Source organism: Pseudorca crassidens, chromosome 3, assembly GCF_039906515.1.
Source record: "Pseudorca crassidens isolate mPseCra1 chromosome 3, mPseCra1.hap1, whole genome shotgun sequence".
Lineage (NCBI taxonomy): Eukaryota > Metazoa > Chordata > Mammalia > Artiodactyla > Delphinidae > Pseudorca > Pseudorca crassidens.
Genome location: NC_090298.1, coordinates 81002584 through 81028315, shown reverse-complemented (window position 1 = coordinate 81028315; position 25732 = coordinate 81002584). Strand labels below are relative to the sequence as shown.

Here is a 25732-nt window from a genome sequence, read left to right as displayed (position 1 = left end):
AATTATACTCCAATAAAGATGTAAATAAATAAATAAATAAGACCTTCAACTAGGGTAGGCTGTTACAGTCATCATTTAGCACACCTCAGAACAGTTTCCTTCTATTTGTACAGTAAGAATTTTTAATGTACATTATTCTCCAGAAGTGTTTTACATAAGGGGATTCTGTTGATTTTGATTTCATCATCAAGTATGTGATTTATTTAATAGCACATCACAATGTATTTGTCCTATTATTGGAAAAAAAAAAGAAAACCTTACCAAAGATTAAGAGCAGTAAAAGTAGCAAACAGAGAAAGGAACTAACTAAGCAGTTTAGGGTATGCAGTTCCGTATAAAATAAATAGAGTCAATTTACATTGTTCATATAGACTGAAAAACCACCTAGGGATTTCCCATTTCATTTATTGTATCAAACCAGGATGAAAATATTAATTCTAGCTAGAGTTAAAAACAAAAGGTATTTCTGATTTCCTGTGATAAACAAAATGATGGTTTCAGTAATTTGAAATATCTCTAAACTTCCTTAAATTTGTTACAGTATCAAATGTTATAAAAATCCTTCTCAATATTGGTGAAAGATAATGAAAATCAGATACTCTAATTTGCATGGGAGAGCTCATTAGAGTGATATTAACAAAATTAGTATTCTCAAAGACCTAATGATATGTGGTAAGCACAGTAATAATAACAGAAAGATACTGTTTAATTTTTTTTGAAATTTGTAGAACAAAATTCTATCTGTAATTAATAATCTCATTTTATTCAATTGTACCAATCAAGCTACACTTTAATATGGCATAAATTTAATTATCTCGCAAGCACCCCCTGAAGCCTCTGTAAATTGCCTGAGAATGTAAAAGGGTGCTAAGGAGAAAAAAAAACATTTTAAAAATATTTCAATTCTATTTTAATGGGGAAAACATTGCTTTTTCCTGATGACATTATGATATAGTTATTTTTCAATAAAATTGGGATTGTTTTAAACAGCTATAAAAATATTTGTCACTGGACACATCTCCAAAATCAAAGATATGCTAAAATTATGGAAATGCATTATACTCACAGTATTTAGGTTAGAAGAAAACTTACTTTATAATTAAAGCTAATCCATCGACAGTTGCAATCAAATTAACCCTAATCATTTAAAAATTAAGCATTCCACAACTAAATGAATACCACAAATATAAGGGAATATTTATGTAATAGTATTTTCATCATCGTGAGTTGATGACCCAACTTTTCATATCTGAAAGCCATCATATATAGATGACATTTAAACAATGGGACGGATGAGATTTTTTAGGAGAAAAACTAGAGGAGAAAAGAAAGCACAGGACAGATGCTAGGGACAGTCATTCATAGGTGGCATAGAGGATGAAGACTTAGGGGACTGAATGGTAGCAGAAAAGTAGGCTACAGAAAGAAGATACCTCCCATTCCCACCCAGTGATGGAATGATAGATATGTTGCTTAGTGCTGAGTGGTAGAGTAATATGGGGATGGTCAAGTGACCACTGCATATTTAGCAATAAAAAGATTGGCAATGATAGGGCTTCCTTCGTGGTGCAGTGGTTAAGATCTGCCTGCCAATGCAGGGGACATGGGTTCGAGCCCTGGTCCGGGAAGATCCCACATGCTGCAGGCAAAGTGTACCACAACTACTGAGCCTGTGCTCTACAGCCAGCGAGGCACAGCTACTGAGCCCGCGTGCCACAACTACTGAAGCCCGCGTGCCTAGAGCCCATGCTACATAACAAGAGAAGCCACCGCAATGAGAAGCCCGTGCACCACAACAAAGAGTGGCCCCCGCTCACTGCAACTAGAGAAAGCTGAGCACAGCAACAAAGAACCAAAGCAGCCAAAAATAAATAAATAAAATAAATAAATTTATTAAAAAAAAAAAAAAAGATTGGCAGTGGTAGACCAGAACACTACCAGAGAGTAGAAGGGAATAAATCAGATTGGACTGGTTTGAGGTGAAATAGGGGATGAAGAGGAATGAATTTTTGAAAATAAACCATGTGAGTTGTGGTAATCATCTAGGTTCTCTCCTGAAAAAGTAAAAAATAATAGAAATTAATCACTGGGCCATGAAATCTCTGAGATACAAAAGATAAACTTTTTTTTTTTCTTTATTTTTGGCTGTGTTGGGTCTTCCTTACTGCAAACGGGCTTTCTCTAGTTGCAGCGAGCGGGGGTTACTCTTCATTGCGGTGCGTGGTCTTCTCATTGTGGTGGCTTCTTTTGTTGTGGAGCACAAGCTCTAGGTGCGTGGGTTTCAGCAGTTGTGGCTCGCAGGCTCAGTAGTTGTGGCTCATGGGCTCTAGAGCACAGACTCAGTAGTTGTGGCGCATGAGCTTAATTGCTCCACGGCATGTGGGATCTTCCTGGACTAGGGCTTGAACCCGCGTCCCCTGCATTGGCAAGTGGATTCTTAACCACTGCACCACCAGGGAAGCTTAGAAAGGACAAACTTTATAATAAACACTAGCACTACCACTAGCCCTAGGTTGCTATGTATCTCTAGTAAGCAGGGATAGAAAAATGGCACACTTATATAACTCATGAGTTAAAACTGTGAATGCAGTTCACTTACCTTCCTTAGTCATTCAAATCAATATAGTAAGTAGAAAGTAGAATGGGTCTGAATTAATGCAAAATAAAATAAAAGAATACTCTCCCAAGCACTTCAAATTTTTAACTCCTGCTAGCTCTATATCCTAAGAAGTTTTCATTGCCTCTCCTTTCCATGTGCTTACTTAGACTATTGCTGTCCTAATGTGGTTGTAAGTAGGATTTTTTGTTTGGATAGCTTCAAATAAGTACTGGAAGAAAACATGAAAAGAGAAAGATATGGAACCAAAACAGGGTTTTGTTGTTACTCCTGTTTTATAGCAATTTAGCTAGAGTGCACGCATGTTTGAGATGCGCTGAAACTGTAAATTTCTTCCTTCTCTGAAAGTATGGGCAAGTAATTGAGATAACGAAGATTTTATTTACTGGAATAATCATGATAGCTAGTGGTTGCTTTTATTGTTAAGCATTTAGCAAATATTGTCCCGCATAATCCTTACGCTAATAAAGAGTTTGACTCCATGTTTTGATATTCTACTGCAAACACCTTTAAATTTCATTCCTCCCTCTTCCCCTTCTGCCCCACGTTTGTGCAAGTTGATAAGAAAGCCAGGGTGCTCCTGCCTTGGTCACTGGTGGGAAGTTCAATCCAAATGTGGTAAACTTCACCTCAGCTCCATCCTGAATAAAAACCCCAAGCCAGTTTCTTTTCTCTGCTCTCTCATGCCCTTTTTGGACCTGCTTGGGAGCTGCCCTGTTTTCCACAGGAAGAATCATTATATGAGTAATAAAAGTCTTCATATTCTTTTGCTATGTGTGTGCCATGATCAGTCTCAACATTGAAACTAAATTTTCGGTGTGTGGGAGGAGATTTCCTGGATCTGCAAAGTGATTACAATAATAACTGGGTAAAAAAATTTACTATTTCCACTTTACAGAACAGTAAACTGAAATATGGAACAGTTAAATTACTTGCCTTTAAAGAGTCTTAGCCTTAGGGCTTGAATTTGGCTATAATTGCAGGTCTGCCAATTAATTGTAGATCTGATATTGACATTTAAAAATTTTATTTATATAATAATACATTTTTCCTCATAAAATAAACCTCAGCTTAACTCATTCTGAATTAACCAAGCTAAAATCAAGGAAGAGGCAACATTTTTCAAAGAAAGCAGTATGAAAATCAACCTGTGTCAAACATAAAAACAACTCAGTTAACTACAATTCTGAACTTATGCAGGCCACTGTATTTGATAGCAATATAAATAAAACAAAACAAAAAAAGATTAATCCTCTTTCCCCCAGAAATCTCAAATCTTACATATTAAAAAAATGCCATCTTTTTCCACCAATAAAAACTATATGTAAAAAGTTACAACTCTACAAAAGGATGAAATAGCTGTGGCAAAATATCTCAAAAAATGATAAAGAGAAAGATAAGCTTTCTAATCAATAGGAATCAAATAAAATATAAAAGAATGTCATATAGGTATTAAAAAAGAGAAGTAGAAATACATGGATAGAGAGCAGAAAACAACCTTTGGTAAATAAGCAGAATTGAAAGTGCAGGGTCAAGGATAAATTATAAGCAGGCATCGGTGAGATGGGCACATCTATGTCCAGTACTACAGACAAAATGAGAAAAGACTTTATAGATAAGAATCTAGTGTGGTCCTAGATAGAAGGCTCTGTGGCATCACTTAGAAAGGTACTACATAAAAACAAGAGTGGATCAAAGTGAGGTTACAAAGAAAGAAGGATTTTTTTTTTTTACTGAAACTTATTTGACATGTAACACGTAAATTTAAGGTATACAACATGTTAATTTGATACATTTATATATTATAATATGATTGCCATTGTAGCAATAATTAGCACCTCATTACATAATTATCATTTCTTTTTAGTGGTTGGTATAATTAATTTCTAGTTTCTTAGCAAGTTTGATGATTATAACACAAGATTGTTGTCTATATTTAACTATACTGTGCATTAGATCTTTATGGTTTGTTTACTACTCTTTGCAAGTTTATACTCTTAAACAACATCTGTCCTATCCCCCATCCCCTGGTAACCACAATTTTATTCTCTGTTTTTATGAGTTTGGCTTTTTTAGATTCCACATATAAGTGATACCATACAGTAGTTGTCTCTCTCTATCTGATTTATTTCACTCAGCATAGTGTGCTCAAGTTCCATCCATGTTGTTGCCAATGGCAGGGTGTCTTTCTTTCTCATGGTTGAATAATATTCCATATATACTACATCTTCTTTATCCATTCATTCTTTGATATGCACTTAGACTGTTTCCCTATTAGTGCTGAAATAAACATGGGAGTGCATATATCTCTCTGATATCCTGTTTTCATGTCCTTTGAATATATACCCAGATGTGGAATTACTATATTGTACAGTAGTTCTATTTTTAATTGTTTGATGAATCTCCCTATTGTTTTCCATAGTGGCTGAACCAATTGACATGCTCACCAACAGTGTATAAGGTTCACTTTTATCCACATTCTCACCAACACTTGTTATCTCTTGTCTTACTGGGATAGCCATTCTAATAATATCTCATTGTGGTTTTGATTTGCATTCCCTCAATCATTGGTGATGTTGATTATCTTTTCCTGAACCTGTTGGTCAGTTGGCTCTATTCTTTGGAAAAAATGTCTATTGAGTTCCTCTGTTTGTTTCTTTGTTAATGGGTTGTAAGAGCTCTTTTTATGTTTTGGATATTAACCCTTATTTGGTATACGGTTTGCTAAAATTTCTCTCATTCTGTAGGTTGCCTTTTTATTTATTTATTTATTTGCTATGCAGAAGCTTTCATGTTTCATTAATCACAGTTGTTGATTTTTGCTTTTGTTGTTTGTTGCCATATCCAAAAAATCATTGATCATTGCCAAGAGCAAAGTCAAGTGATTTCTTCCCTATATTTTTGAACTAGGAGTTTCATGGTAGCAGGTCTTATGTATAATTTTTTAATCTTTTTCAAGATAATTCTTAATTGGTGCAAGAGAAGAGTCCAATTTCATTGTTCTGCATGTATTTATGCAATTTTCTCAACAGCATTTGTTGTAGAGACTATTCTTTCCCCTTTGGGTGTCTTGGTTTCCTTGTCAAATATTAGTTGGTTGTATATGTGGGGGTTTAATCCATGCTTTCTGTTCTATTCCTTTGGTCTATGTGTCTATTTTTATGCCTGCACCATGCTGTTTTCATCACTATCATTTTGTAGTACACTTTGAATTCAGGAAGTGTAATACACCTGGCTTTGTACTTCTTCCTCAGGATTGCTTTGGCTATTTGGATCTTTTGTGCTTCCACACAAATTTTAAGATTTTTTTGCATTTATGTGACAAATGCCGTTGGAATTTTGGTGAGGATTGTGTTGTATCTATAGATGGCTTTGGGAATTGTTAATATAACTATTAAATATTTAAATATGTTTAAATCCAAAATTTTGTATTTGAGAATGATATTAAAACTGCAGTCTCTGTATAGTGTAGCACCTGTCCTATTAGTCATTTTCAACATGGAAAAGAAACTGTAGACTGGGAGAAGTGAAAGCAGTGTTCTCCTGGGGCAAAGAGTGAAGTGGCTGACAGTAGAAGCAGACTAGGCAGATCTTGCAATTTACCAGAAGGATCATATGCAGCCAGAAAGGAAAGTAGAAGAGTGAATTCTTACCAGGGTTGAAAGGAAAATAAATTATCAATTCACAATTATGTAATACTAAGACTAGAAAGAAAATTCTCCTTTCTAGTAGTAATAAAAAATATAGACAGATGAATATAGCAATATAAATACAGGAGATACTTTTGGTCTGGATATAGAGTCCTGAGTCATTAGGGTACAGATGTTATTACCTTGTGAAGGGAAGAGGTTGACTAGGGAATGATATTAGAATAGAAGATTAATAAAGACTGAACCTTAATCCCTCAAATATGTATAGGAAGAGGTTCCAGCTAGAGACCAAGAATCATCAACCCATGAGGTAGGAAGAGAACAAAGAAGATGGTTGTTTGGAAGGAGTGTATGATCCACAGTGCCAAAAATCCTAAGGAGCAGAATAAAGAGATAACTGAGAGTTGACCATTGAGAGATATAGGGACTAATACATTAGTCTGGCTAGAGCTTATTGCCTAGTACAAAAAATTCCTCTTAGACATTGGCTGAAAATCCCATACATTTCAATTTTTAAGTTTATAATATCAAATTGTTAATCCATTAATAATTTAAACTTTTCTCAATCCTAAAATATTTTTCAAGAAAATTTTTTAAGATAGACTGCCAGTCTCCTTTTTGAGTTTCTCAAGATAAGAATTTAAAAAGACTACTATGTGTGATATTTGCTCACAATGTCAATATTTACCTGAATGCACACAGTTATAAATAATTTTAGAGTCTCTAAAATGAAAGGGCCCCTACATGTATACAATACAGTATATAATATGTAAAGCTAGAAAAATGAAAACATCAAAATTGACACTTACATAGAATTAAAATATGCTGCAACTACCTAAATCATCCAGTGCTGTGACCAGTCTGATTTTCTTCCTCTTTTGAATTAATTATTGCTTTGAAATATAGTAAAAATTATAGCCCTTTCTTTGAAGGAAATGAGAAAGCCACCAGCAAAATAATTTTATCAGATAAACAGTTCTAATGGAGTTTTTTTTCATTCTTCATGAATAAACTCAGATATTAAAATACAAATTTTTAATTATAATTAGTGGGTTTTTACACTGAATATCTTCACAGACTTCATAAGTACCAAATTCTATTTTTTCTTTTTCTTTTTTTCCAACTTTATTGAGATATAATTGACATATAGCATTGTGTAAGTTTAAGGTGTACATGGTGTTGATTTGATATATTTATATATCAATTACCAACATAGCATTAGCTAACACCTCCATCCTGTCACATAATTAGCATTTCTTTTTGTGATGAGAATATTTAAGGTCTACTCTCTCATCAGCCTTCAAGTATATAATACAGGGTTATTAGCTGTAATCACCACATTGTATTATCCCCAGAACTTAATCTTATAACAAGAAGTTTGTATACTTTGACCAGTATCATTGACCCTGCAGCCCCTGGTAACTACCTCTCTACTCTTCTATTTCTCTGCTTTTTTAGATTCCACATATAAGTGATATTATATAGTCTGTCTGACTTATTTCACTTAGCATAATGCCCTCAAGTGCCATCCAAGTTGGCACAAATGGTAGGATTTCCTTCCTTATTCTCATGTTTGAATAATATTTCTCTGTGTGTGTGTGTGTATGTATGTGTGTGTTATATCTATTTATGCACACTTACGTTGTTCCCATATCTAGGCTATTGTGAACGATACTGCAATGAACACAGGAACACACAGATACCTCTTTGATATCCTGCCTTTATTTCCTTTAGGTACCCAGAAATGGGATGTTGGATCATATGGTAGCTCTACTGTTAATTTCTTGAGAAGCCTCCATACTGTTTTCCATAGTAGCTATGCCAATTTACATTCCCACCAACAGTGCACAAGGATTCCCTTTTTTCCACACCTTTGCCAATACTTGTTATCTCTTGTCTTTTGGATGACAGCCATTCTGACAGGTGTGAAATGATATCACATTGTGGTTTTGATTTGCATTCCCTGATGGTTAGTGATGTCAAACACCTTTTCATATACCTGTTTGCCATTTCTATGTCTTCTTTGGAAAATTGTCTGTTCAGTTTCTCTGCCCATTTTTATTTGTTTTTTTGTTTGTTTTGCTACTTAGTTGTGTGAGTTCTTTATATATTTTGGATATTAACCCCTTATCAGATATATAACTTGAAATTTTTTTTTTCTTTTCATTTTGTAGACTGTTTATTTTGGTGTCCAGAAGCTTTTTGGTTTTAGTCTCACTTACTAATTTTTGCTTTTGTTGCTTGTGATAAATATCAAATTCTTAATTTTTAGACTGAAAAATTATTTGATAGTTAATAGACTTGAAACATGTAGTGATCAATTTTTGTGGTCTTTGAAGTAAAAATAACAAAGGAAAGCACAATTATAATGGAAATTCTTCTTTTTAATAATTCACTAAGTGAATATACTTTTAAATTTATAGGAAAATTTTTCCTTTCTTTTCTTTCTCTTTTTCTAGATTAAGAGTTCTTTGAGGGCAAGAGAGTATGTTAGGCAATGCCAAATCTTGAACTATTACAGAGCAAGATAGTTAAAATTAAAAAAATAAAAAGATGGTAGATCAGCTACTCTGGAAAGCAAGTCTGAGATGTATATACAGGAAGATAACTAGGGAGTGCTCATATAATCAACACCTGCCACAAAGATTAAAGCTGAAATATAAGGCCTTCTCAAAAAAGGCCTCAGTCTATCCTACAAGGAGCTCTATAGTTAATATGGACACTTCAAATTTATTCATCATTTGGGTATGGGACCTGGGTCTTTATACCCAATATTGACTTGATATGGGTTACAGGCTGCCCTTAGAAAGGAGGAATGATTTTGGGTGAAGCAACTTTTCACAGTTAAGGGAAAGTTGTGGAAAGGGATTCAGGTAAGAGCTGTAAACCACCAAAATCCCAGCAGCCAGGGTAATGAGTGCTTCTGTGCTGAAGGAGCTACCTGGGTCACTCGCCGAGACATCTACTACAATCCATTTCTTAAGGCACATAGATACACTTGAGTCATATAATATGGAGATTGCTTTTTCGGATTCTGTCGTGCCTTGTTTCCTGGGATGAAGTTGTAAGAGGAAGGTTAGTTTGATAAATTACAACCCCTGATTCTCCAGCTTATCCTGATGGCATAACTGTATATCATCACCATCTCCTCTCCCATCCATTCTAGATTCTCTATATAATCAACTAGCACCTGATTAAGGTAGCAGAAAACTGCATCCTTCTTGGACGGTGAGGGTGGGGGATTACTACGTTTTTCCATTCACAGTTAAAATTGGTCAGGGGGGTACCAAATCAACAAGGTGAATCGACTGTCTTTCCAACCTATTCTTCTCTACTGTCTTCATTATGCAACAAAAGTCTTACCCGCTCCTGATAATCAGGGTCAATTTACCCCTGCCAGGATTGACTCCTTTCCTTGCCTGTTAGACTGTAATCATAAGTACAATGTGATTGGGAGGTTACCATAACTGGAGGCTTAATTGGAATATTGCTGTATTACCTAATGAAAGTATACCTTCTCTGGGGCACAGGATCATTAAACCCAAGGAGACCAGAGTAACAGAGATGGAAAGCACACATTTTCTAAGTAGATTACTAAGAGTCAAGGTAAACAGAGCCACTGCTAATTTCACTTCTTGATTTTCAAACTAGTGTAATTTACCAATTGGAGACACCTCACAATATAATGGCAATTGGTTTATGGTGTCTAGAAGAATTACTCCTTATCATCACCGGGAATTATCTTCAAGATGACACTTCAACTGTATCTTCAACAGGCCCTTCCATTACTCTATCAAACTTGCAGCTTCAGGGTGGCATGATATGCAATAGGACTGGTGGATCCTATAGTTAAGTGCTCACTCCTGCCATGTATCCTTTGATCTTATGTTTGTCCCTCAGTCTGATGGAATATCAGCAGATCAAATACACTGTATTACTTAAATAACACTGCTACTCTAACAAGCAGAAAAGGAAACTCCATACAAGAATATGGGTCTATCCTAGTGATGATAAAATGCTTCCCTTTTCAGGATGAAAGGAGTCCAGTGTAATAAGCTTGTCACCAGATGGCTTCCTAGTTTCTTCAGTAAATGGTGCTATATCAGGGGCGGAGGGTTTGTCTCTGTTGCTGTGAGATTAAGCAATAGAAGGAAGGCAGCAAAATCTACATAGTCTCCACCTTTGCCAGGGTAGCAACTGTTGTGCCAATACTGGGATGGCCATGAAAGTGACTTGTTGACATCAACTGTCTAAGTTATTCTGGATACTTCGTTGTTTAGTACTCTTTCTCTAATGCATGCTTTTTAGTAGGTGTTAACCTCCAGTAAAAAAGTTTTCAGACTTAGAACCACTCCTATCCATCCTTGAACACACCTATTCTCAGATCTCCATGTCTCTAATCTTCCATTCCTTCTCCTCCTAGACTTCTTTTTAAATAGCCAAATAAGTTGCCATTTGTATTAGTTTTTTGGGGCTGCTGTAATACTACAGACTGAGTGGCTTAAACAACAGAAATTTATTTTCTCACTGTTCTCATAGTCCAAGATCAAAGTGTTGGTAGGTTGAGTTTCTCCTGAGGCATCTTTCCTTGGCTTGCAGATGGCCGCCTTCTTGCTGTGTCCTCACATGACCTTTTCTCTGTGTGCCCATCTCTGTTGTCTCTTCCTCTTCTTATAAGAATGTAAGTCATATCAGATTAGGACCCTACTGTAAAGGCCTCATTTTAACTAAATGACATTTTTACAGACTTCACCTCCAAATATGGTTACATTCTGAGGTACTGGGGATTGAAATTTCAACAAGTGCATTTTGGGAGGACAGAATTCAGCCCATAACACCAGTGCCCATGATATTATGTACAGTCTATTGACAGGCTACTTTTCTATCCACACAAAGTGGATAACCACGTGTAAAATATAAATTTTTTCCCCTCAGGACATTTATTCACCAGTCTCTTTTAGGCCACCCTTAAAGGGTGCTTTAGCACAGCCATTAACCAATTTCAGTTTGCACTCACAGGTCAACTTGAACCAAACCTTGAACCTACCTTGAACCAAACTTGGACTTTTACCTCCTTTATCAGCTGTCCATGTGGCATTCTTGTGGCCATAGATGTGAGATGAGGAAGGGGCTGAGTTAAAACACTTGTGGATGACTTGGGAATCTGGGCCATCTGTACATGCAGCTTACATTTACCTTCTGGCTTTGCTTGTTCCTGATCCCAGATGTGTGAGCCATCTTATGATGGATTGCTCTTAGGTCCACCCAAACTTATGATTTGGTGGGTCTGACATCACCGGGTTCATGATGAGCAGTTACGGCCACATAGTCACTTGACGTTCCATGGTCAGAGAATTATTCCTAACAAGTTCATCCAAAGTCATTTATCTGTCATATTGCTCTTAGCCAATGCAATTTTCTGTTTTCTTGTGCTTCATTATGTCTGTGACTATTCCTCTAAACACAGACATCATTTGAACAAGTGTGCTTCCTTGGGGTTAATTCACCTTTTAAAACACACTGGAAGAGGCCATGACTTATTTCCTTTTGCTTTTCCAGAAATGATTTATAATGTGATTCATACTGCTTTAAAAACAAAAGTAATGATATGTTTTCCTAAGGTTTCTTTCTAATTTGTTGAGTCATGTCTGTCATGATTTTGTTTTATGATTGATTTACTAGTTATATTATGAGAAAATGGCAAGGATCCTCTTAAATTATTAAGTCACAAATAAACTCATAACTCTTGGCATGATTGCAAGCCTAAATCAACCTCAGGTTGATTTATTAGACTATGAAGCTAAGAATCCTTGTATGAAGAAATAAACTGAACAGCTGCTTGGTGTTGACTTACAACATTGTTGTAAATAGCTGAATAGATGTTGGCCACTTGGGAGATTAGGATTTAATCTTTAACAGGAAATTCCAGTGCATGTGTTCCTTCGGGACAAGTCAACAGCTGTAAAATATAAAAGGTAGAGTACCTCCCATGGATAAATAGTTCTGATAAGAAGCATTTATCCTACTTAAGACTTTGAGAATTTGAATGTATTTACTTGGTTATGCTGCATCGGGGTCTGTCTCAAGCAGGGGACTGAAAGTTCAGATCAGCTGAGTTATGGAGGAGGGCTAGATAAAAACTGCCAGCAACAACAACAAGAAGATCTGATTAAATTCTATTATCAAAGAAAGATGCTTAAAATAAAGCAAAGTGCATTTCATACTGGAATAAAAGTCATTTTCACTCTTTCAGTAAAGAGTACTTTGTCATGGAGGATAAACACGCTCTCGACCTGACCAGAGGTAACTGTTCCCTGGATGTTCATAACCAGGCGGCAGCATCTGCATACCGTCTAACCACATTTCCCGGTACCTTTAAAAGTTTGTGTCTAATTAAAAAAGAAAAAAAAAGTAGGATAAATCAGTTAAATTGTAATTTGGAATAGTAAAATTAGAAGCAAGAAAGAGAAAGAGGTACCTTAGATTTGGGAAACCATGTTCCCAATTATGGTGAATTCATTTCAAAAGTGTTAAATTTAGAAAGTTATAATCAAGTTAAGACCATTTCAGAATACACATTTCCATCACTGTAAAGATATAATTACTTATTCTCACATTACAATTTCCTTTTGCAAAGCAATAGCTGCAAAGGAACATGATTTTCACTATCTACCTTTTCTTACCTAAGTTTAGAGTTCTTCTCAAAGTTGGCAAGGAAAAATGTTAAAGGAAAGGGACCAGCTGCAGCCCTGTGAATACATGGAGTATAGGCCAGTTATATGGGAAAAAAATTGTGGAAAACTATCGGTAGGCACTGCCACTGATGTTCAACAAAGGAAAAAAAAAAGACAGTAAATATCTTTAGCAGAATCTATTGATGGTTCTAGCTTTCATCATTTTGTGTATAATGTAAACCTGGATATAAGTGATATTTAGTATTCAAAAATCAACTGACTGGTTTATGCATAGAAGGAGAGATTGTTACAAAAAAATCTTAAAAATATAAAATGTTTAGTTTCAGTTTCCCTGATGGACACAAGAGTTGACGATATATTTCTAGGATTTTTTTTTCTTTTTTTTTTTTTTTTGGTACGCGGGCCTCTCACTGTTGTGGCCTCTCCCGTTGCGGAGCACAGGCTCCAGACGCGCAGGCTCAGTGACCATGGCTCACCGGCCTAGCCGCTCCGCGGCATGTGGGATCTTCCCGGATCGGGGCACGAACCCGCGTCCCCTGCATCAGCAGGCGGACCCTCAACCACTGTGCCACCAGGGAAGCCCTCTAGGATTTTTAATACAGATTATTTAATTTTGTTCTTTTTACTTATAATTGTATGCTTTTCTAAGAGACATCTAATGTATATTCAGTGATTTGATTCCATTAGCAGGTCTTATTACTTCCAATATCCACTTAATTATATTAAGTGTATAAGACATATGCATTTAACTATTTTCATCACTGTAACTTTTATAACATTTTATAAAATAAGAGGAATTTAAACATTTTAAATAATTATGGAAATTATTATGTAGACAAGAGGCTATGATTATGAAAATAAAGTGATCTGTCCTACAGTACCACATATAACAGCTAAACTCATTTGCTGATCAGTTGAGATAGAGATGTCTGAATTCACCTGGTGGATTGATGTCCTTAGTGTATAATGAAGGGAAGTGGGAGTTTTCAAAAGATAGTAACTTGAAACCTAAATAACAATGGGAATCTCTAACTCATTTTCTTAGGGGAGAATTCACCAGGTTTAAGAAAGTAAAAATAAATCAACTAAATAGCACCTAGTATAACTATTATAAGCAAAATTCTCCAACATAAAAAAGGAGATTGACTTCTGTGCACATATTTGATGAATATTGCAGGAAACAGAAGAAATTTGAACCATAATATACTTCAACATATTTATACTTCAAGATTTTTTTAATGGATTCAGACTAAAAAATAAAAGCAATTTAGAAGAGTTAATTCAGGAATTATTAACAGTTATTGACAATGCCATTGGAGATGTTTAAACATGATTTTAAACAGTAAAAGACTAAACTATCTTTTGCCAAAAAAAAAATTTTAATTTCTAGTGATGTTCTTTGCCTTAAAGTCAATCTGGTCTATATCAATGTAGCTGTGACATTTTAGTATTTTTTTGTTGAATCATAAGACTCTTACAGAAAAGTATAATCAATGTAGATGAAGATCTCAATAAATTACTTCAAAATATACATACTTACCAGATCAAGATATCCAACATTGCCAGCACCTCAGAAGTCCACATAAAGCTCCTCCTGATTATTACTTTCCTTTTCTTCCAAGGGCAATCACTGTCCTGACTTCTAATACCAAACTTTAGTTTTGCCTGTTTTTAAACTCTATATAAATTTAATCATACCAAATGCATAATTCTGTGTTATGCTCTTATTCATTTTAACTGTAGTTTGTCCATTTCAAGTATTTTATAGTATTTCATCCTATACTAAAATTTCTTTTTTCTACCTATTATGGACACTTAGTTGTATCAGTTTTGGAACTCTGACAAATAATATTGTTATGAACATTATTGTAGTTCTTTTGGTGCCCATATGCAGTTTTTTCTATTATATATTTACCTAGAAATAGAGTTGTCAGATAAAAAACACTATACCCAGTTAAACGTAAATTTCATATAAGCAACAAAAATACTTTGTATGCACCAAATATTGCATGCATGCACTTACACTAAAAAAGGTTTCTCAGTGTTTATCTGAAATTCACATTTAGCCAGGTGTGACATATCTTTCTTTGCTAAGTTTGGCAATCCTACATAGAAATAAAAATAAAGCAAAAATAAAAAATAACCTTCTTTCTAGTCAAGAAAGTATTCTACTATGTTATCTTTTAGCTTTTTTTGTTAAGTCTTTCACTTTTGCATATATGTATATCCTCTTGGATTAGAATTCTGTTTGTATTGTGAAGTTTAACTTGTGGATTTCCATTTTTTTTTTCCAAATGGCAATCCAATTATATTAAAACAATTTATAGGAAAAACATTTTTTTCTCCACTATGATCCCACCTTGGGTTTCATCAAAATTGATTAAAATATGTGGGGATATTAAATGAGCTGACATTAAATCTACAGATCAATTTGGGAAGAAATGATTGCTTCAATGTATTCAGTATTCAAACTTTGAACTTGGTATACCTGTCCATTCATTTAGGTCTTTACTTTTTCTAAATATATGTTAGTCTAGATCTAGAACATATTTTCTTAGGTTTATTCCTAACCATTTGATACTTCATTGCTATTTAGGTAGTTAACAGCTTTTTGAACATTTCCATGATTAGTATGGAGCTATCTACCATTATATACTACTCTTTCCCTGTACTTTTTAAAAAAAATTATTTATTTATTTATTTATTTTATTTTTGGCTGCACTGGGTCTTCGTTGCTGCGTGTAGGCTTCCTCTAGTTGCGGTGAGTGGGGCCACTCTTCGTTGCGGTGTGCAGGCTTCTCATTGTGGTGGTTTCTCTTGCTGTGGAACACAGGCTCTAGGCACGTGGGCTTCAGTAGTTGTGGCATGTGGGCTCAGTAGTTGTGGCTCGTGGGATCTAGAGCACAGGTTCAGTAGTTGTGGCGCACAGGCTTAGTTGCTCCGTGGCATGTGGGATCTTCCCAGGCCAAGGATCGAACCCATGTCCCCTGCATTGGCAGGCAGATTCTTAACCACTGTGCCACCAGGGAAGTCCCCCATGTACTTTTAACAGTTGTGATTTTTGTGATTAATTTATAAAGTTATTCCCTGTCACTTGACTGTAAGATCTATTAAGGCAAGAATCATGAATAGCTTATTAATCATGATATCCATGTGCCTAACTCAATGTATGGCACATAGTAGGCAGTCAATAAATATTTGTTGCAATCACTGGAGGAAGTGTCTAACCCCTATGATTTGACAATTAGTCCTTGGTTCCCTTTACATAGACTATTTGGCTGGTACGCATGCTTCAGAAGCACAAATACCAACCTTGACCACGTGCTTAGTAATCTTCTAACAATTTCCTTATGCTGGAAAAATTTGGGACTAGTTAATTTGAATTTAGGAGATGAGGAAGAGAAAGGAAATAATTATCTCCATGACTAGATAAGGGAAAATTGGTAAAATAGTCTTTCAATTTTGTTACCAAATATTTAAAATACAGGGTTGTATGGATCCAGAAAAATTACTTAGGTTTGTTCTGCATTATCAGAATCCAGAATAAAGGATGGATTCATTTCATAGACTTGGTCAGACCCTTGTAGCATTTAGTTAAGAAATCCAGATTTCATGAGGGACAGTAGTCGGAATACTTTCAAACAAAACAAACAGGATAGGAAACCTCTAAAGAAACCACATTTGAAAGTTTTTTGAATCAAATAAGGGATTGTTATACCTATTCTCAAATGTCTTATGAGCTGGTAGGAACATTTGCCTTACTCTGTGGTGCTCCATAGAGCAACAAGGACAAAGGATTAAACATGACAGAGGATCAGCAATTGGTTAGATATATGACAAACATTCTTATATTTAGATTTGCCCAAAGATGAAAATGTCTTATCACTCTATCAAAGATGAATTGTTTCTCCCTGGCCAGAGCACACCCTCCATTTGTGAGCATCTCTATCATCCTTCCAATTATTGGTCTTCCTCCACTGAAAGCAGTTAGAAAGGCATAATACTACTGTTAAGTCTCCTTAGTAACTGTCATCCTTTAAGGAACAATCAGCCAAAGATCAATTATTTTTATAATATGAAAAAGTTATGCAATTTTCTATTCTAATATATAAAGAATACTTAATATATATTCTACCATATAGCCTAGGCATGCATCTTCTTTTAAGGAGGTTATGGTTCATGAAAAAAAATAATAACCAGCAGTGTGGTAGATACATGAACCAAAGGAAAATAGACATATGGACTAAAAAGATATTTTCTTGTTTCTAAAGAGATTAATTAGTCTCTTCCTTTTTATTTTTCTTTGAATAAAATGATGATGTGGCCTAAGTTACATTGTAAAGTAATTTTTAATTTTTAAATATAGGGCAACAATAATAACTGCTTCTAGTGTTGCCTACCCTGCCACTTTCTTTTTATTTGCAGGCATAAAATCATACATCAGTAGCCTTGTGAGTAAATGCAGATACAAGTAATGTAATGCACTATTTTAATTTAAATGCAAAATATTTATTGTTCTTACATAAAGTCAATAACACCCATACTGGTGAAAAAGGGCCTCTGATCCAAATCAATTTTTTAAATTACATAGAAATTTATTATTGCTCATAACTTTATATTTCTCTACATACTATGTAAATCTTTAAAAAACAATAGAAAATCCAACTGGACTTTGTAGATCTTTGAATTTTTAATGCACCTTTATATGCCATCTTTCTTCCAAGTTGGAAAAATAATTCCTTTAAATGTTCCCTACTGGAGGGTTTCTACAGGCGTGTGCTCTGTTTGTGATTTTTCTGTTTGGCTGAAGACTTCCCTAAGCCATTGAAAGGGTTTTGGTGCTCTGGCCTGGCATTGGGCCCAAGCCTCGGAAGTGACAGGGCCGAGTTCAGGAAATTGGACCACCAGACATCTCCCTGCCCCATGTAATATCAATCAGCAAGAGCTCTCCAAGAGATCTCCGTCTCAACCCTAAGACCTAGCTCCAAGCAACGGCCAACAAACTCCAGTGCTGGATGCCCCATGCCAAACAACTAGCAAGACAGGAACACTACCATACCCATTAGCAGAGAGGCTGCCTAAAATCATACTAACTTCGCATACACCCCAAAACACACCACCAGATGCAGCCCTGCCCACCCAAAAGACAAGACCCAGACACACACACCAGAACACAGGCACCGGTACCTTCCACAAGAAAGCCTACACAACCCAATGAACCAACCTCACCCACTGGGGGCAGGCACCAAAAACAGTGGGTCATACGAACCTACAGCCTGTGAACAGGAGACCCCAAACACAGTAAGTTAAGCAAAATGAGAAGACAGAGAAATATGCAGCAGAAGAAGGAGCAAGGTAAAACCCCACTGCCAAACAAACGAAGAGGAAATAAGCAGTCTACCTGAAAAAGAATTCAGAGAAATGATAATAAAGGTGATCCAAAACCTTGGAAATAGAATGGAAAAAAACAAGAAAAGATTAACAAGGACCAAGAAGAACTAAACAGCAAACAAACTGATGAACAGCACAATAAATGAAATTTAAAATTCTCTAGAAGGAATTGATAGAAGAATAACTGAGGCAGAAGAATGGCTAAGTGACCTGGAAGATAAAATAGTGGAAATAACTACTGCAGAGCAGAATAAAGAAAAAAGAAAGAAAAGAATTGAGGGCAGTCTCAGAGACTTCTGGGACAACGTTAAATGCATCAACATTCGAATTATAGGGGTCCCAGAAGAAGAAGGGAAAAAGAATGGGATTGAGAAGATATTTGAAGATATTATAGTTGAAAACTACCCTAATATGAGGAAGGAAATAGTCAACCAAGTCAAGGAAGTGCAGAGTCCCATGCAGGATAAATCCAAGGAGAAACACACCAGTACACATATTAATCAAACTATCAGAAGTTAAATAGAAAGAAAAAATATAAAAGCAGCAAGGGAAAAACAACAAATAACATAAAAGGGAATCCCCATAAGGTTAACAGCTGATTTTTCAGCAGAAACCCTGCAAGCCAGAAGGGAGTAGCAAGACATATTCAAAGTGATGAAAGGGGAAAACCTACAACCAAGATTACTCTACCCAGTAAGGATCTCATTCAGATACGACAGAGAAATTAAAACCTTTACAGACAAGCAAAAGCTAAGACAATTCAGCACCACCAAACCAGCTTTACAACAAATGCTAAAGGAACTTCTCTAGGCAGGAAACAAAAGAGAAGGAAAACACCTACAATAACAAAACAAAAACAATTTAGAAAGTGGTAATAGGAATATACATATCAATAACTACCTTAAATGTAAATGGATTAAATGCTCCAACCAAAAGACATAGACTGGCTGAATGGTTACAAAAACAAGACCTATATATATGCTGTCTACAAGAGACCCACTTCAGACCTAGGGACACAAACAGACTGAAAGTGAGGGAATGGAAAAAGGTATTCCATGCAAATGGAAATAAAAAGAAAGCTGGAGTAGCAATTCTCATATCAGACAAAATAGACTTTAAAATAAAAACTATTACAACAGGCAAAGAAGGACACTACATAATGATCAACGGATAAATCCAAGAAGAAGAAATAACAATTGTAACTATTTATACACCCAATATAGGAGCACCTCAATACATAACGCAAATGCTAACAGCCATAAAAAGGGAAGTCAACAGTAACACAAACATAGTAAGGGACTTTAACATCCCACTTTCACCAATGGACAGATCATCCAAAATGAAATTAAATAAGGAAACACAAGCTTTAAATGATACATTAAATAAGATGGACTTAATTGATATTTACAGGACATTCCATCCAAAAACAACAGAATAAACTTTCTTCTCAAGTGCTCATGGAACAGTCTCCAGGAGAGATCAGATCTTGGGTCACAAATCAAGCCTTGGTAAATTTAAGAAAATTGAAATCATATCATGTATCTTTTCTGACCACAATGCTATGATAGTAGATATCAATTACAGGGAAAAATCTGGAAAATATACAAACACATGGAGTCTAAAAAATACAATACTTAATAACCAAGAGAGCACTGATGAAATCAAAGAGGAAATCAAAAAATACTTAGAAAAAATGACAATGAAAACACGACGAGCCAAAACCTATGGGATGCAGCAAGAGCAGTTCTAAGAGGGAAGTTTATAACAATAAAATCCTACCTCAAGAAACAAGAAAAATCTCAAATAAACAACCTAACCTTACACAAAAGCAATGAGAGAAAGAAGAACAAAAAAACCCCAAAGTTAGCAGAAGGAAAGAAATAATACAGATCAGATCATAAATAAATGGAAAAAAATGAAGGAAAAAATAGCAATGAACAATAAAACTAAAAGCTGGTTCTTTGAAAAGATAAACAAAATAAATAAACCATTAGCCAGACTCATCAAGAAAAAAAGCGAGAAGACTCAAATCAATAGAATTAGAAATGGAAAAGGAGAAGTAACAACTGACACAGCAGAAATACAAAGGATCATGAGAGGTTACTACAAGGAACTGTATGCCTATAAAATGAACAAACTGGAAGAAATGGACAAAATCTTAGAAAAGCACAACCTTCTGAGACTGAAAAAGGAAGATATAGAAAATATAAACAGACCAATCACAAGCAGTGAAATTGAGACTGTGATTAAAATTCTTCCAACAAACAAAAGCCCAGGACCTGATGGCTTCATAGGTGAATACTATCAAACATTGAGAGGGGCTTCCCTGGTGGTGCAGTGGTTGAGAGTCCGCCTGCTGATGCAGGGGACACAGGTTCATGCTCCAGTCTGGGAAGACCCCACATGCTGCGGAGCGGCTAGGCCTGTGAGCCATGGCCACTGAGCCTGCACATCTGGAGCCTGTGCTCCACAATGGGAGAGGCCACAACAGTGAGAGTCCCGTGTACCGCACAAAAGACAAAACAAAACAAACAAAAAAATAAAACATTGAGAGAAGAACTAACACCTATCCTTCTCAAACTCTTCCAATATATACAGAGGGAAGAACACTCCCAAACTCATTCTACGAGGCCACCATCACCCTGATACCCAAACCAGACACAGATGTCACAAAGAAAGAAAACTATAGGTCAATATAACTGAGGAACAAGGATGCAAAAATCTTCAACAAAATACTAGCCAACAGAATCCAACAACACATTAAAAGGATCATACACCATGATCAAGTGGGGTTTATCCCAGAAACCCAAGGATTCTTCAATATATGCAAATCAATCAATGTGTTAAACCATATTAACAAATTGAAGGATAAAAACCATATGATCACCTCAATAGATGCAGAAAAAGCTTTCAACAAATTTCAATACCCATTTATGATAAAGACCCTCCAGAAAGTAGGCCTAGAGGGAACTTACCTCAACATAATAAAGGCCATATATGACAAACCCACAGCCAACATCATTATCAATGGTGAAAAACTGAAACCATTTCCTCTAAGATCAGGAAAAAGACAAGGTTGCCCACTCTCACCACTATTATTCAACATAGTTTTGGAAGTTTTAGCCACAGCAATCAGAGAAGAAAAAGAAATAAAAGGAATCCAAATTGGAAAAGAAGAAGTAAAGCTGTCACTGTTTGCAGATGACATGATACTATACATAAAGCATTCTTAAGATGCTAAGAGAAAAGTATTAGAGCTAATCAATGAATTTGGTAAAGTAGCAGGATACAAAATTAATGCACAGAAATCTGTTTCATTCCTATACACTAATGATGAAAAATCTGGAAGGGAAATTAAGGAAACACTCCCATTTACCATTGTAACAAAAAGAATAAAATACCTAGGAATAAACCTACCTAAGGAGACAAAAGACCTGTATGCAGAAAACTGTAAGACACTGATGAAAGAAATCAAAGATGATACAAACAGATGGAGAGATATACCACGTTCTTAGATTGGAAGAATCAACATTGTGAAAATGACTATACTACCCAAAGCAATCTACAGATTCAGTGCAATCCTTATAAAACTACCAATGGTATTTTTCCAGAACTAGAACAAAAAATTTCACAATTTGTATGGAAACACAAAAGACCCTGAATAGCCAAAGCAATCTTGAGAAAGAAAAATGGAGCTGGAGGAATCAGGCTCCCAGACTTCAGACCATACTACAAAGCTACAGTAATCAAGAGAGTATGGTACTGGCACAAAAATAGAAATATAGATCAATGGAACAGGATAGAAAGCCCAGAGATAAACCCACACACATATGATCACCTTATTTTTGATAAAGGAGGCAAGAATATACAATGGAGAAAAGACAGCCTCTTCAATATGTGGTGTTGGGAAAACTGGACAGCTACATGTAAAAGAATGAAATTAGAACACTCCCTAACACCAAACACATAAATAAAGTCAAAATGGATTAAAGACCTAAATATAAGGCCAGAAACTATCAAACTCTTAGAGGAAAACAAGGCAGAATACTCCAAGACATAAATTACAGCAAGATCCTTTTTGACCCACCTCCTAGAGAAATGGAAATAAAAACAAAAATAAACAAATGAGACCTAATGATACTTAAAAGCTTTTTCACAGCAAAGGAAACCATAAACAAGATGAAAAGACAACCCTCAGAATGGGATAAAATCTTTGCAAATGAAGCAACTGACAAAGGATTAATCTCCAAAATTTACAAGCAGCTCATGCAGCTCAATATCAAAAAACACAACCCAATCCAAAAATGGGCAGAAGACCTAAATAGACATTTTTTTCCAAAGAAGTTATACAGATTGCCAGCAAACACATGAATGGTTGCTGAACATCACTAATCATTAGAGAAATGCATATCAAAAGTGCAATGAGGTATCACCTCACACCAGTCAAAATGGCCATTATCAAAAACTCTACCAACAATAAATGCTGTAAAGGGTGTGGAGAAAAGGGAACCCTCTTGCCCTGTTGGTTGGAATGTAAATTGATACATCCACAGTGGAAAACAGTATGGAGGTTCCTTAATAAACTAAAAATAGGACTACCATATGACCCAGCAATCCCACTACTGGGCATATACCCTGAGAATACCGTAATTCAAAAGGAGTCATGTACCACAGTGTTTTTTGCAGCACTATTTACAACAGCCAGGACAGGGAAGGTACCTATGTGTCCATTGACAGATGAATGGATAAAGAAGATGTGGCACATATACACAATGGACTATTACTCAGCCATAAAAAGAAACGAAATTGAGTTATGTGTAGTGAGGTGGATGGACCTAGAGTCTGTCATACAGAGTGAAGTAAGTCAGAAAGAGAAAAACAAATACCATATGGTAACACATATATATGGAATCTAAAAAAAAACAAAAGTTTCTGATGAACCTAGGGCAGGACAGGAATAAAGACGCAGACATAAAGAATGGAGTTGAGGACATGGGGATTGGGAAGGGTAAGCTGGGATGAAGTGAGGGAGTAGCGTGGACATATGTACACTACCAAATGTAAAATAGATAGCTAGTTGGAAGCAGCTGAATAACACAGGGAGATCAGCTTGGTGCTTTGTGACCACCTAGAGGCATGGGTTAGGGAGGATGGGAGGAGACGCAAAAGGGAAGGGATATGGGGATATATGTATACATATAGTTGATTTACTTTGTTATACAACAGAAACTAACAGAATATTGTAAAGTAATTACACTGCAATAAAGATGTTTAAAAAAAAATATTCCCTTCCTCTTCAAACACTTTAACTTCTAATAATAAGGCAGCTAAATAGACATAAATAACATTTTAACTTTTTGGCCTATGAATCAGAGAACTCTGTGAATGGATTTTTAACTGTTTTAAAGGGCTCTCGATCACATATGACTCCCATACTGCATTGGCTGAATATGTGGGAAACACACATTTTAGATGGCTTGAAGTCGTAGAAGGAAATATTCTATCATCCTGAGCCTGAGGGGTTAATCATTAAAGAATATGAGAGGTGATTAATATTGGATGGAAGCAGAAAATGGTGGTAATGAAACTATTGTTCCACATGGTGAAAAATTTTATATATTCTTCAGATTCACATGTATTTATAGGGAAGTGTCTTTATTAGAGCCCAAGTATTTATTAGCAAGACTTTATAGCATGAGTTACATTTGTTTCAGAGATGGGTTGTAAATGCACATTTCTCATTAGTTAAGGAAAGTAATGAATACAACTCCATCAGATAACCTATTCTTTTTATTTATTTATTTTTTATAAATTTATTTATTTTTGGCTGTGTTGGGTCTTTGTTTCTGTGCGAGGGTTTTCTCTAGTTGTGGCAAGCGGGGGCCACTCTTCATCACGGTGCGCTGGTCTCTCACTGTCACAGCCTCTCCCGTTGCATAGCACAGGCTCCAGACGCGCAGGCTCAGTAGTTGTGGCTCACGGGCCCAGTCTCTCTGCGGCATGCGGGATCCTCCCAGACCAGGGCTCGAACCCATATCCCCTGCATTGGCAGGCAGATTCTCAACCACTGCGCCACCAGGGAAGCCCAGATAACCTATTGTTAATCTTCTATCTTCATCATTCTTAAATAGTTGTTTTTATTTTTAATAGGTGTCTTTCTTGAATCAAAGGACTGTGCTCACCATTGCTTTGTAATGATAATGAGAAGAATTCTGTGTCTACCTATGGGGAATTAGACTTGCTGGTGATATTTGACTAACTGGTGAGCTTAAGAGACAGGCAAATATTAGCTTTCATATGTTGATTTTCATTTACTTTTGGCAGAAGGAATTACATGTGTAAATTAGTGGAGTCGTTATAAGTTAGGAATGGAAATAAATGATAGGATGGTTTGAGTCCCAAATGATGCCATAAAACGGAGTTTGAATCATATGGAAAGAGAGGCTACAACACTTTTTTCCCTAAAGAATTTTATGTGTCACAGCTTCTGAGAGTGGGTGACAGAAAACTACCCAAATGGGGAAGATGGGCAAAAAGGCTGACTCTCAACCAAAATGATAATCAGAGAAGATAGATGCATATCATTCCTTTGATCTCCAGGTTGGGGAGCACCAAGTGATGTCACTGAATCCAAATCAGAATCAGCCCAACGAATGGAGCCAGGACCTTCAGGCAGTCTCTCAGAAGAAGGTACCTTGTCCAAGACCTGGCTTGGAGAAGAAGAACATAGCAGGTACCTTTATATGTTGGTGTCTTTTGGTTTTAAATTTGTATTTTGTGGTAATTCTAGATTTACAGAAAAGTTGCAAAGATAACAGAGAATCTCCACATGCCCTCATCCAGATTTCGCCAATGTTAAAATTTTACATAATAATGGTCTATTTGTCAAAACAAAGAACCACATATGTGTATTACTATCAACTAAACTCCAGACTTGATTCAGATTTCCTCAGATTTTTTCTGGTAGTGCTCTTTGTCTGCTACATGCTGGATTCCACATTGCGTTTAATCATCATGTCTCCTTTGTCTCTTCCAATATGTGACTGTGTCTAAGTTTTGCTTTGTTTTATTATGACCTTGATAATTTTGAAAAATACTTAAGAATTTAAGGATTATTTTCTCTATTACACATACTACAAAAAAAGACAACTGTGAATATGATCTGTCCCCCCATTTTATCAGGTAAAACTGTGGCTAAGAGAAAATAGTTAGAGAAGTCTGGCAATACTAAAAACGGAGCTGGTGCCTTGCTGGGTGCTGTGGATGTCACTAGGACAAGGAAATCTTTTAAAATGAAAGATAAACTATGGGCAGTATATGTGGGTCCAATTATCTGAAGGAAAGCTCAGAAGTTGCAAAAATAAAAAAAGACAAAGTGA

At 35.8% G+C, this 25732-nt stretch overlaps 1 long non-coding RNA gene across 1 annotated transcript in view; it reads left to right on the top strand.

Annotated features, from left to right (window-relative positions):
• The window catches only part of LOC137220752 (uncharacterized), a 532799-nt gene extending 507719 nt beyond the window's left edge, over positions 1–25080 (top strand). The window contains exon 5 of the long non-coding RNA XR_010941779.1: positions 24954–25080. This is a non-coding gene — a long non-coding RNA (uncharacterized lncRNA). The remainder of the gene's footprint in view (positions 1–24953) is intronic.
• Positions 25081–25732: the final 652 nt, after the last annotated feature.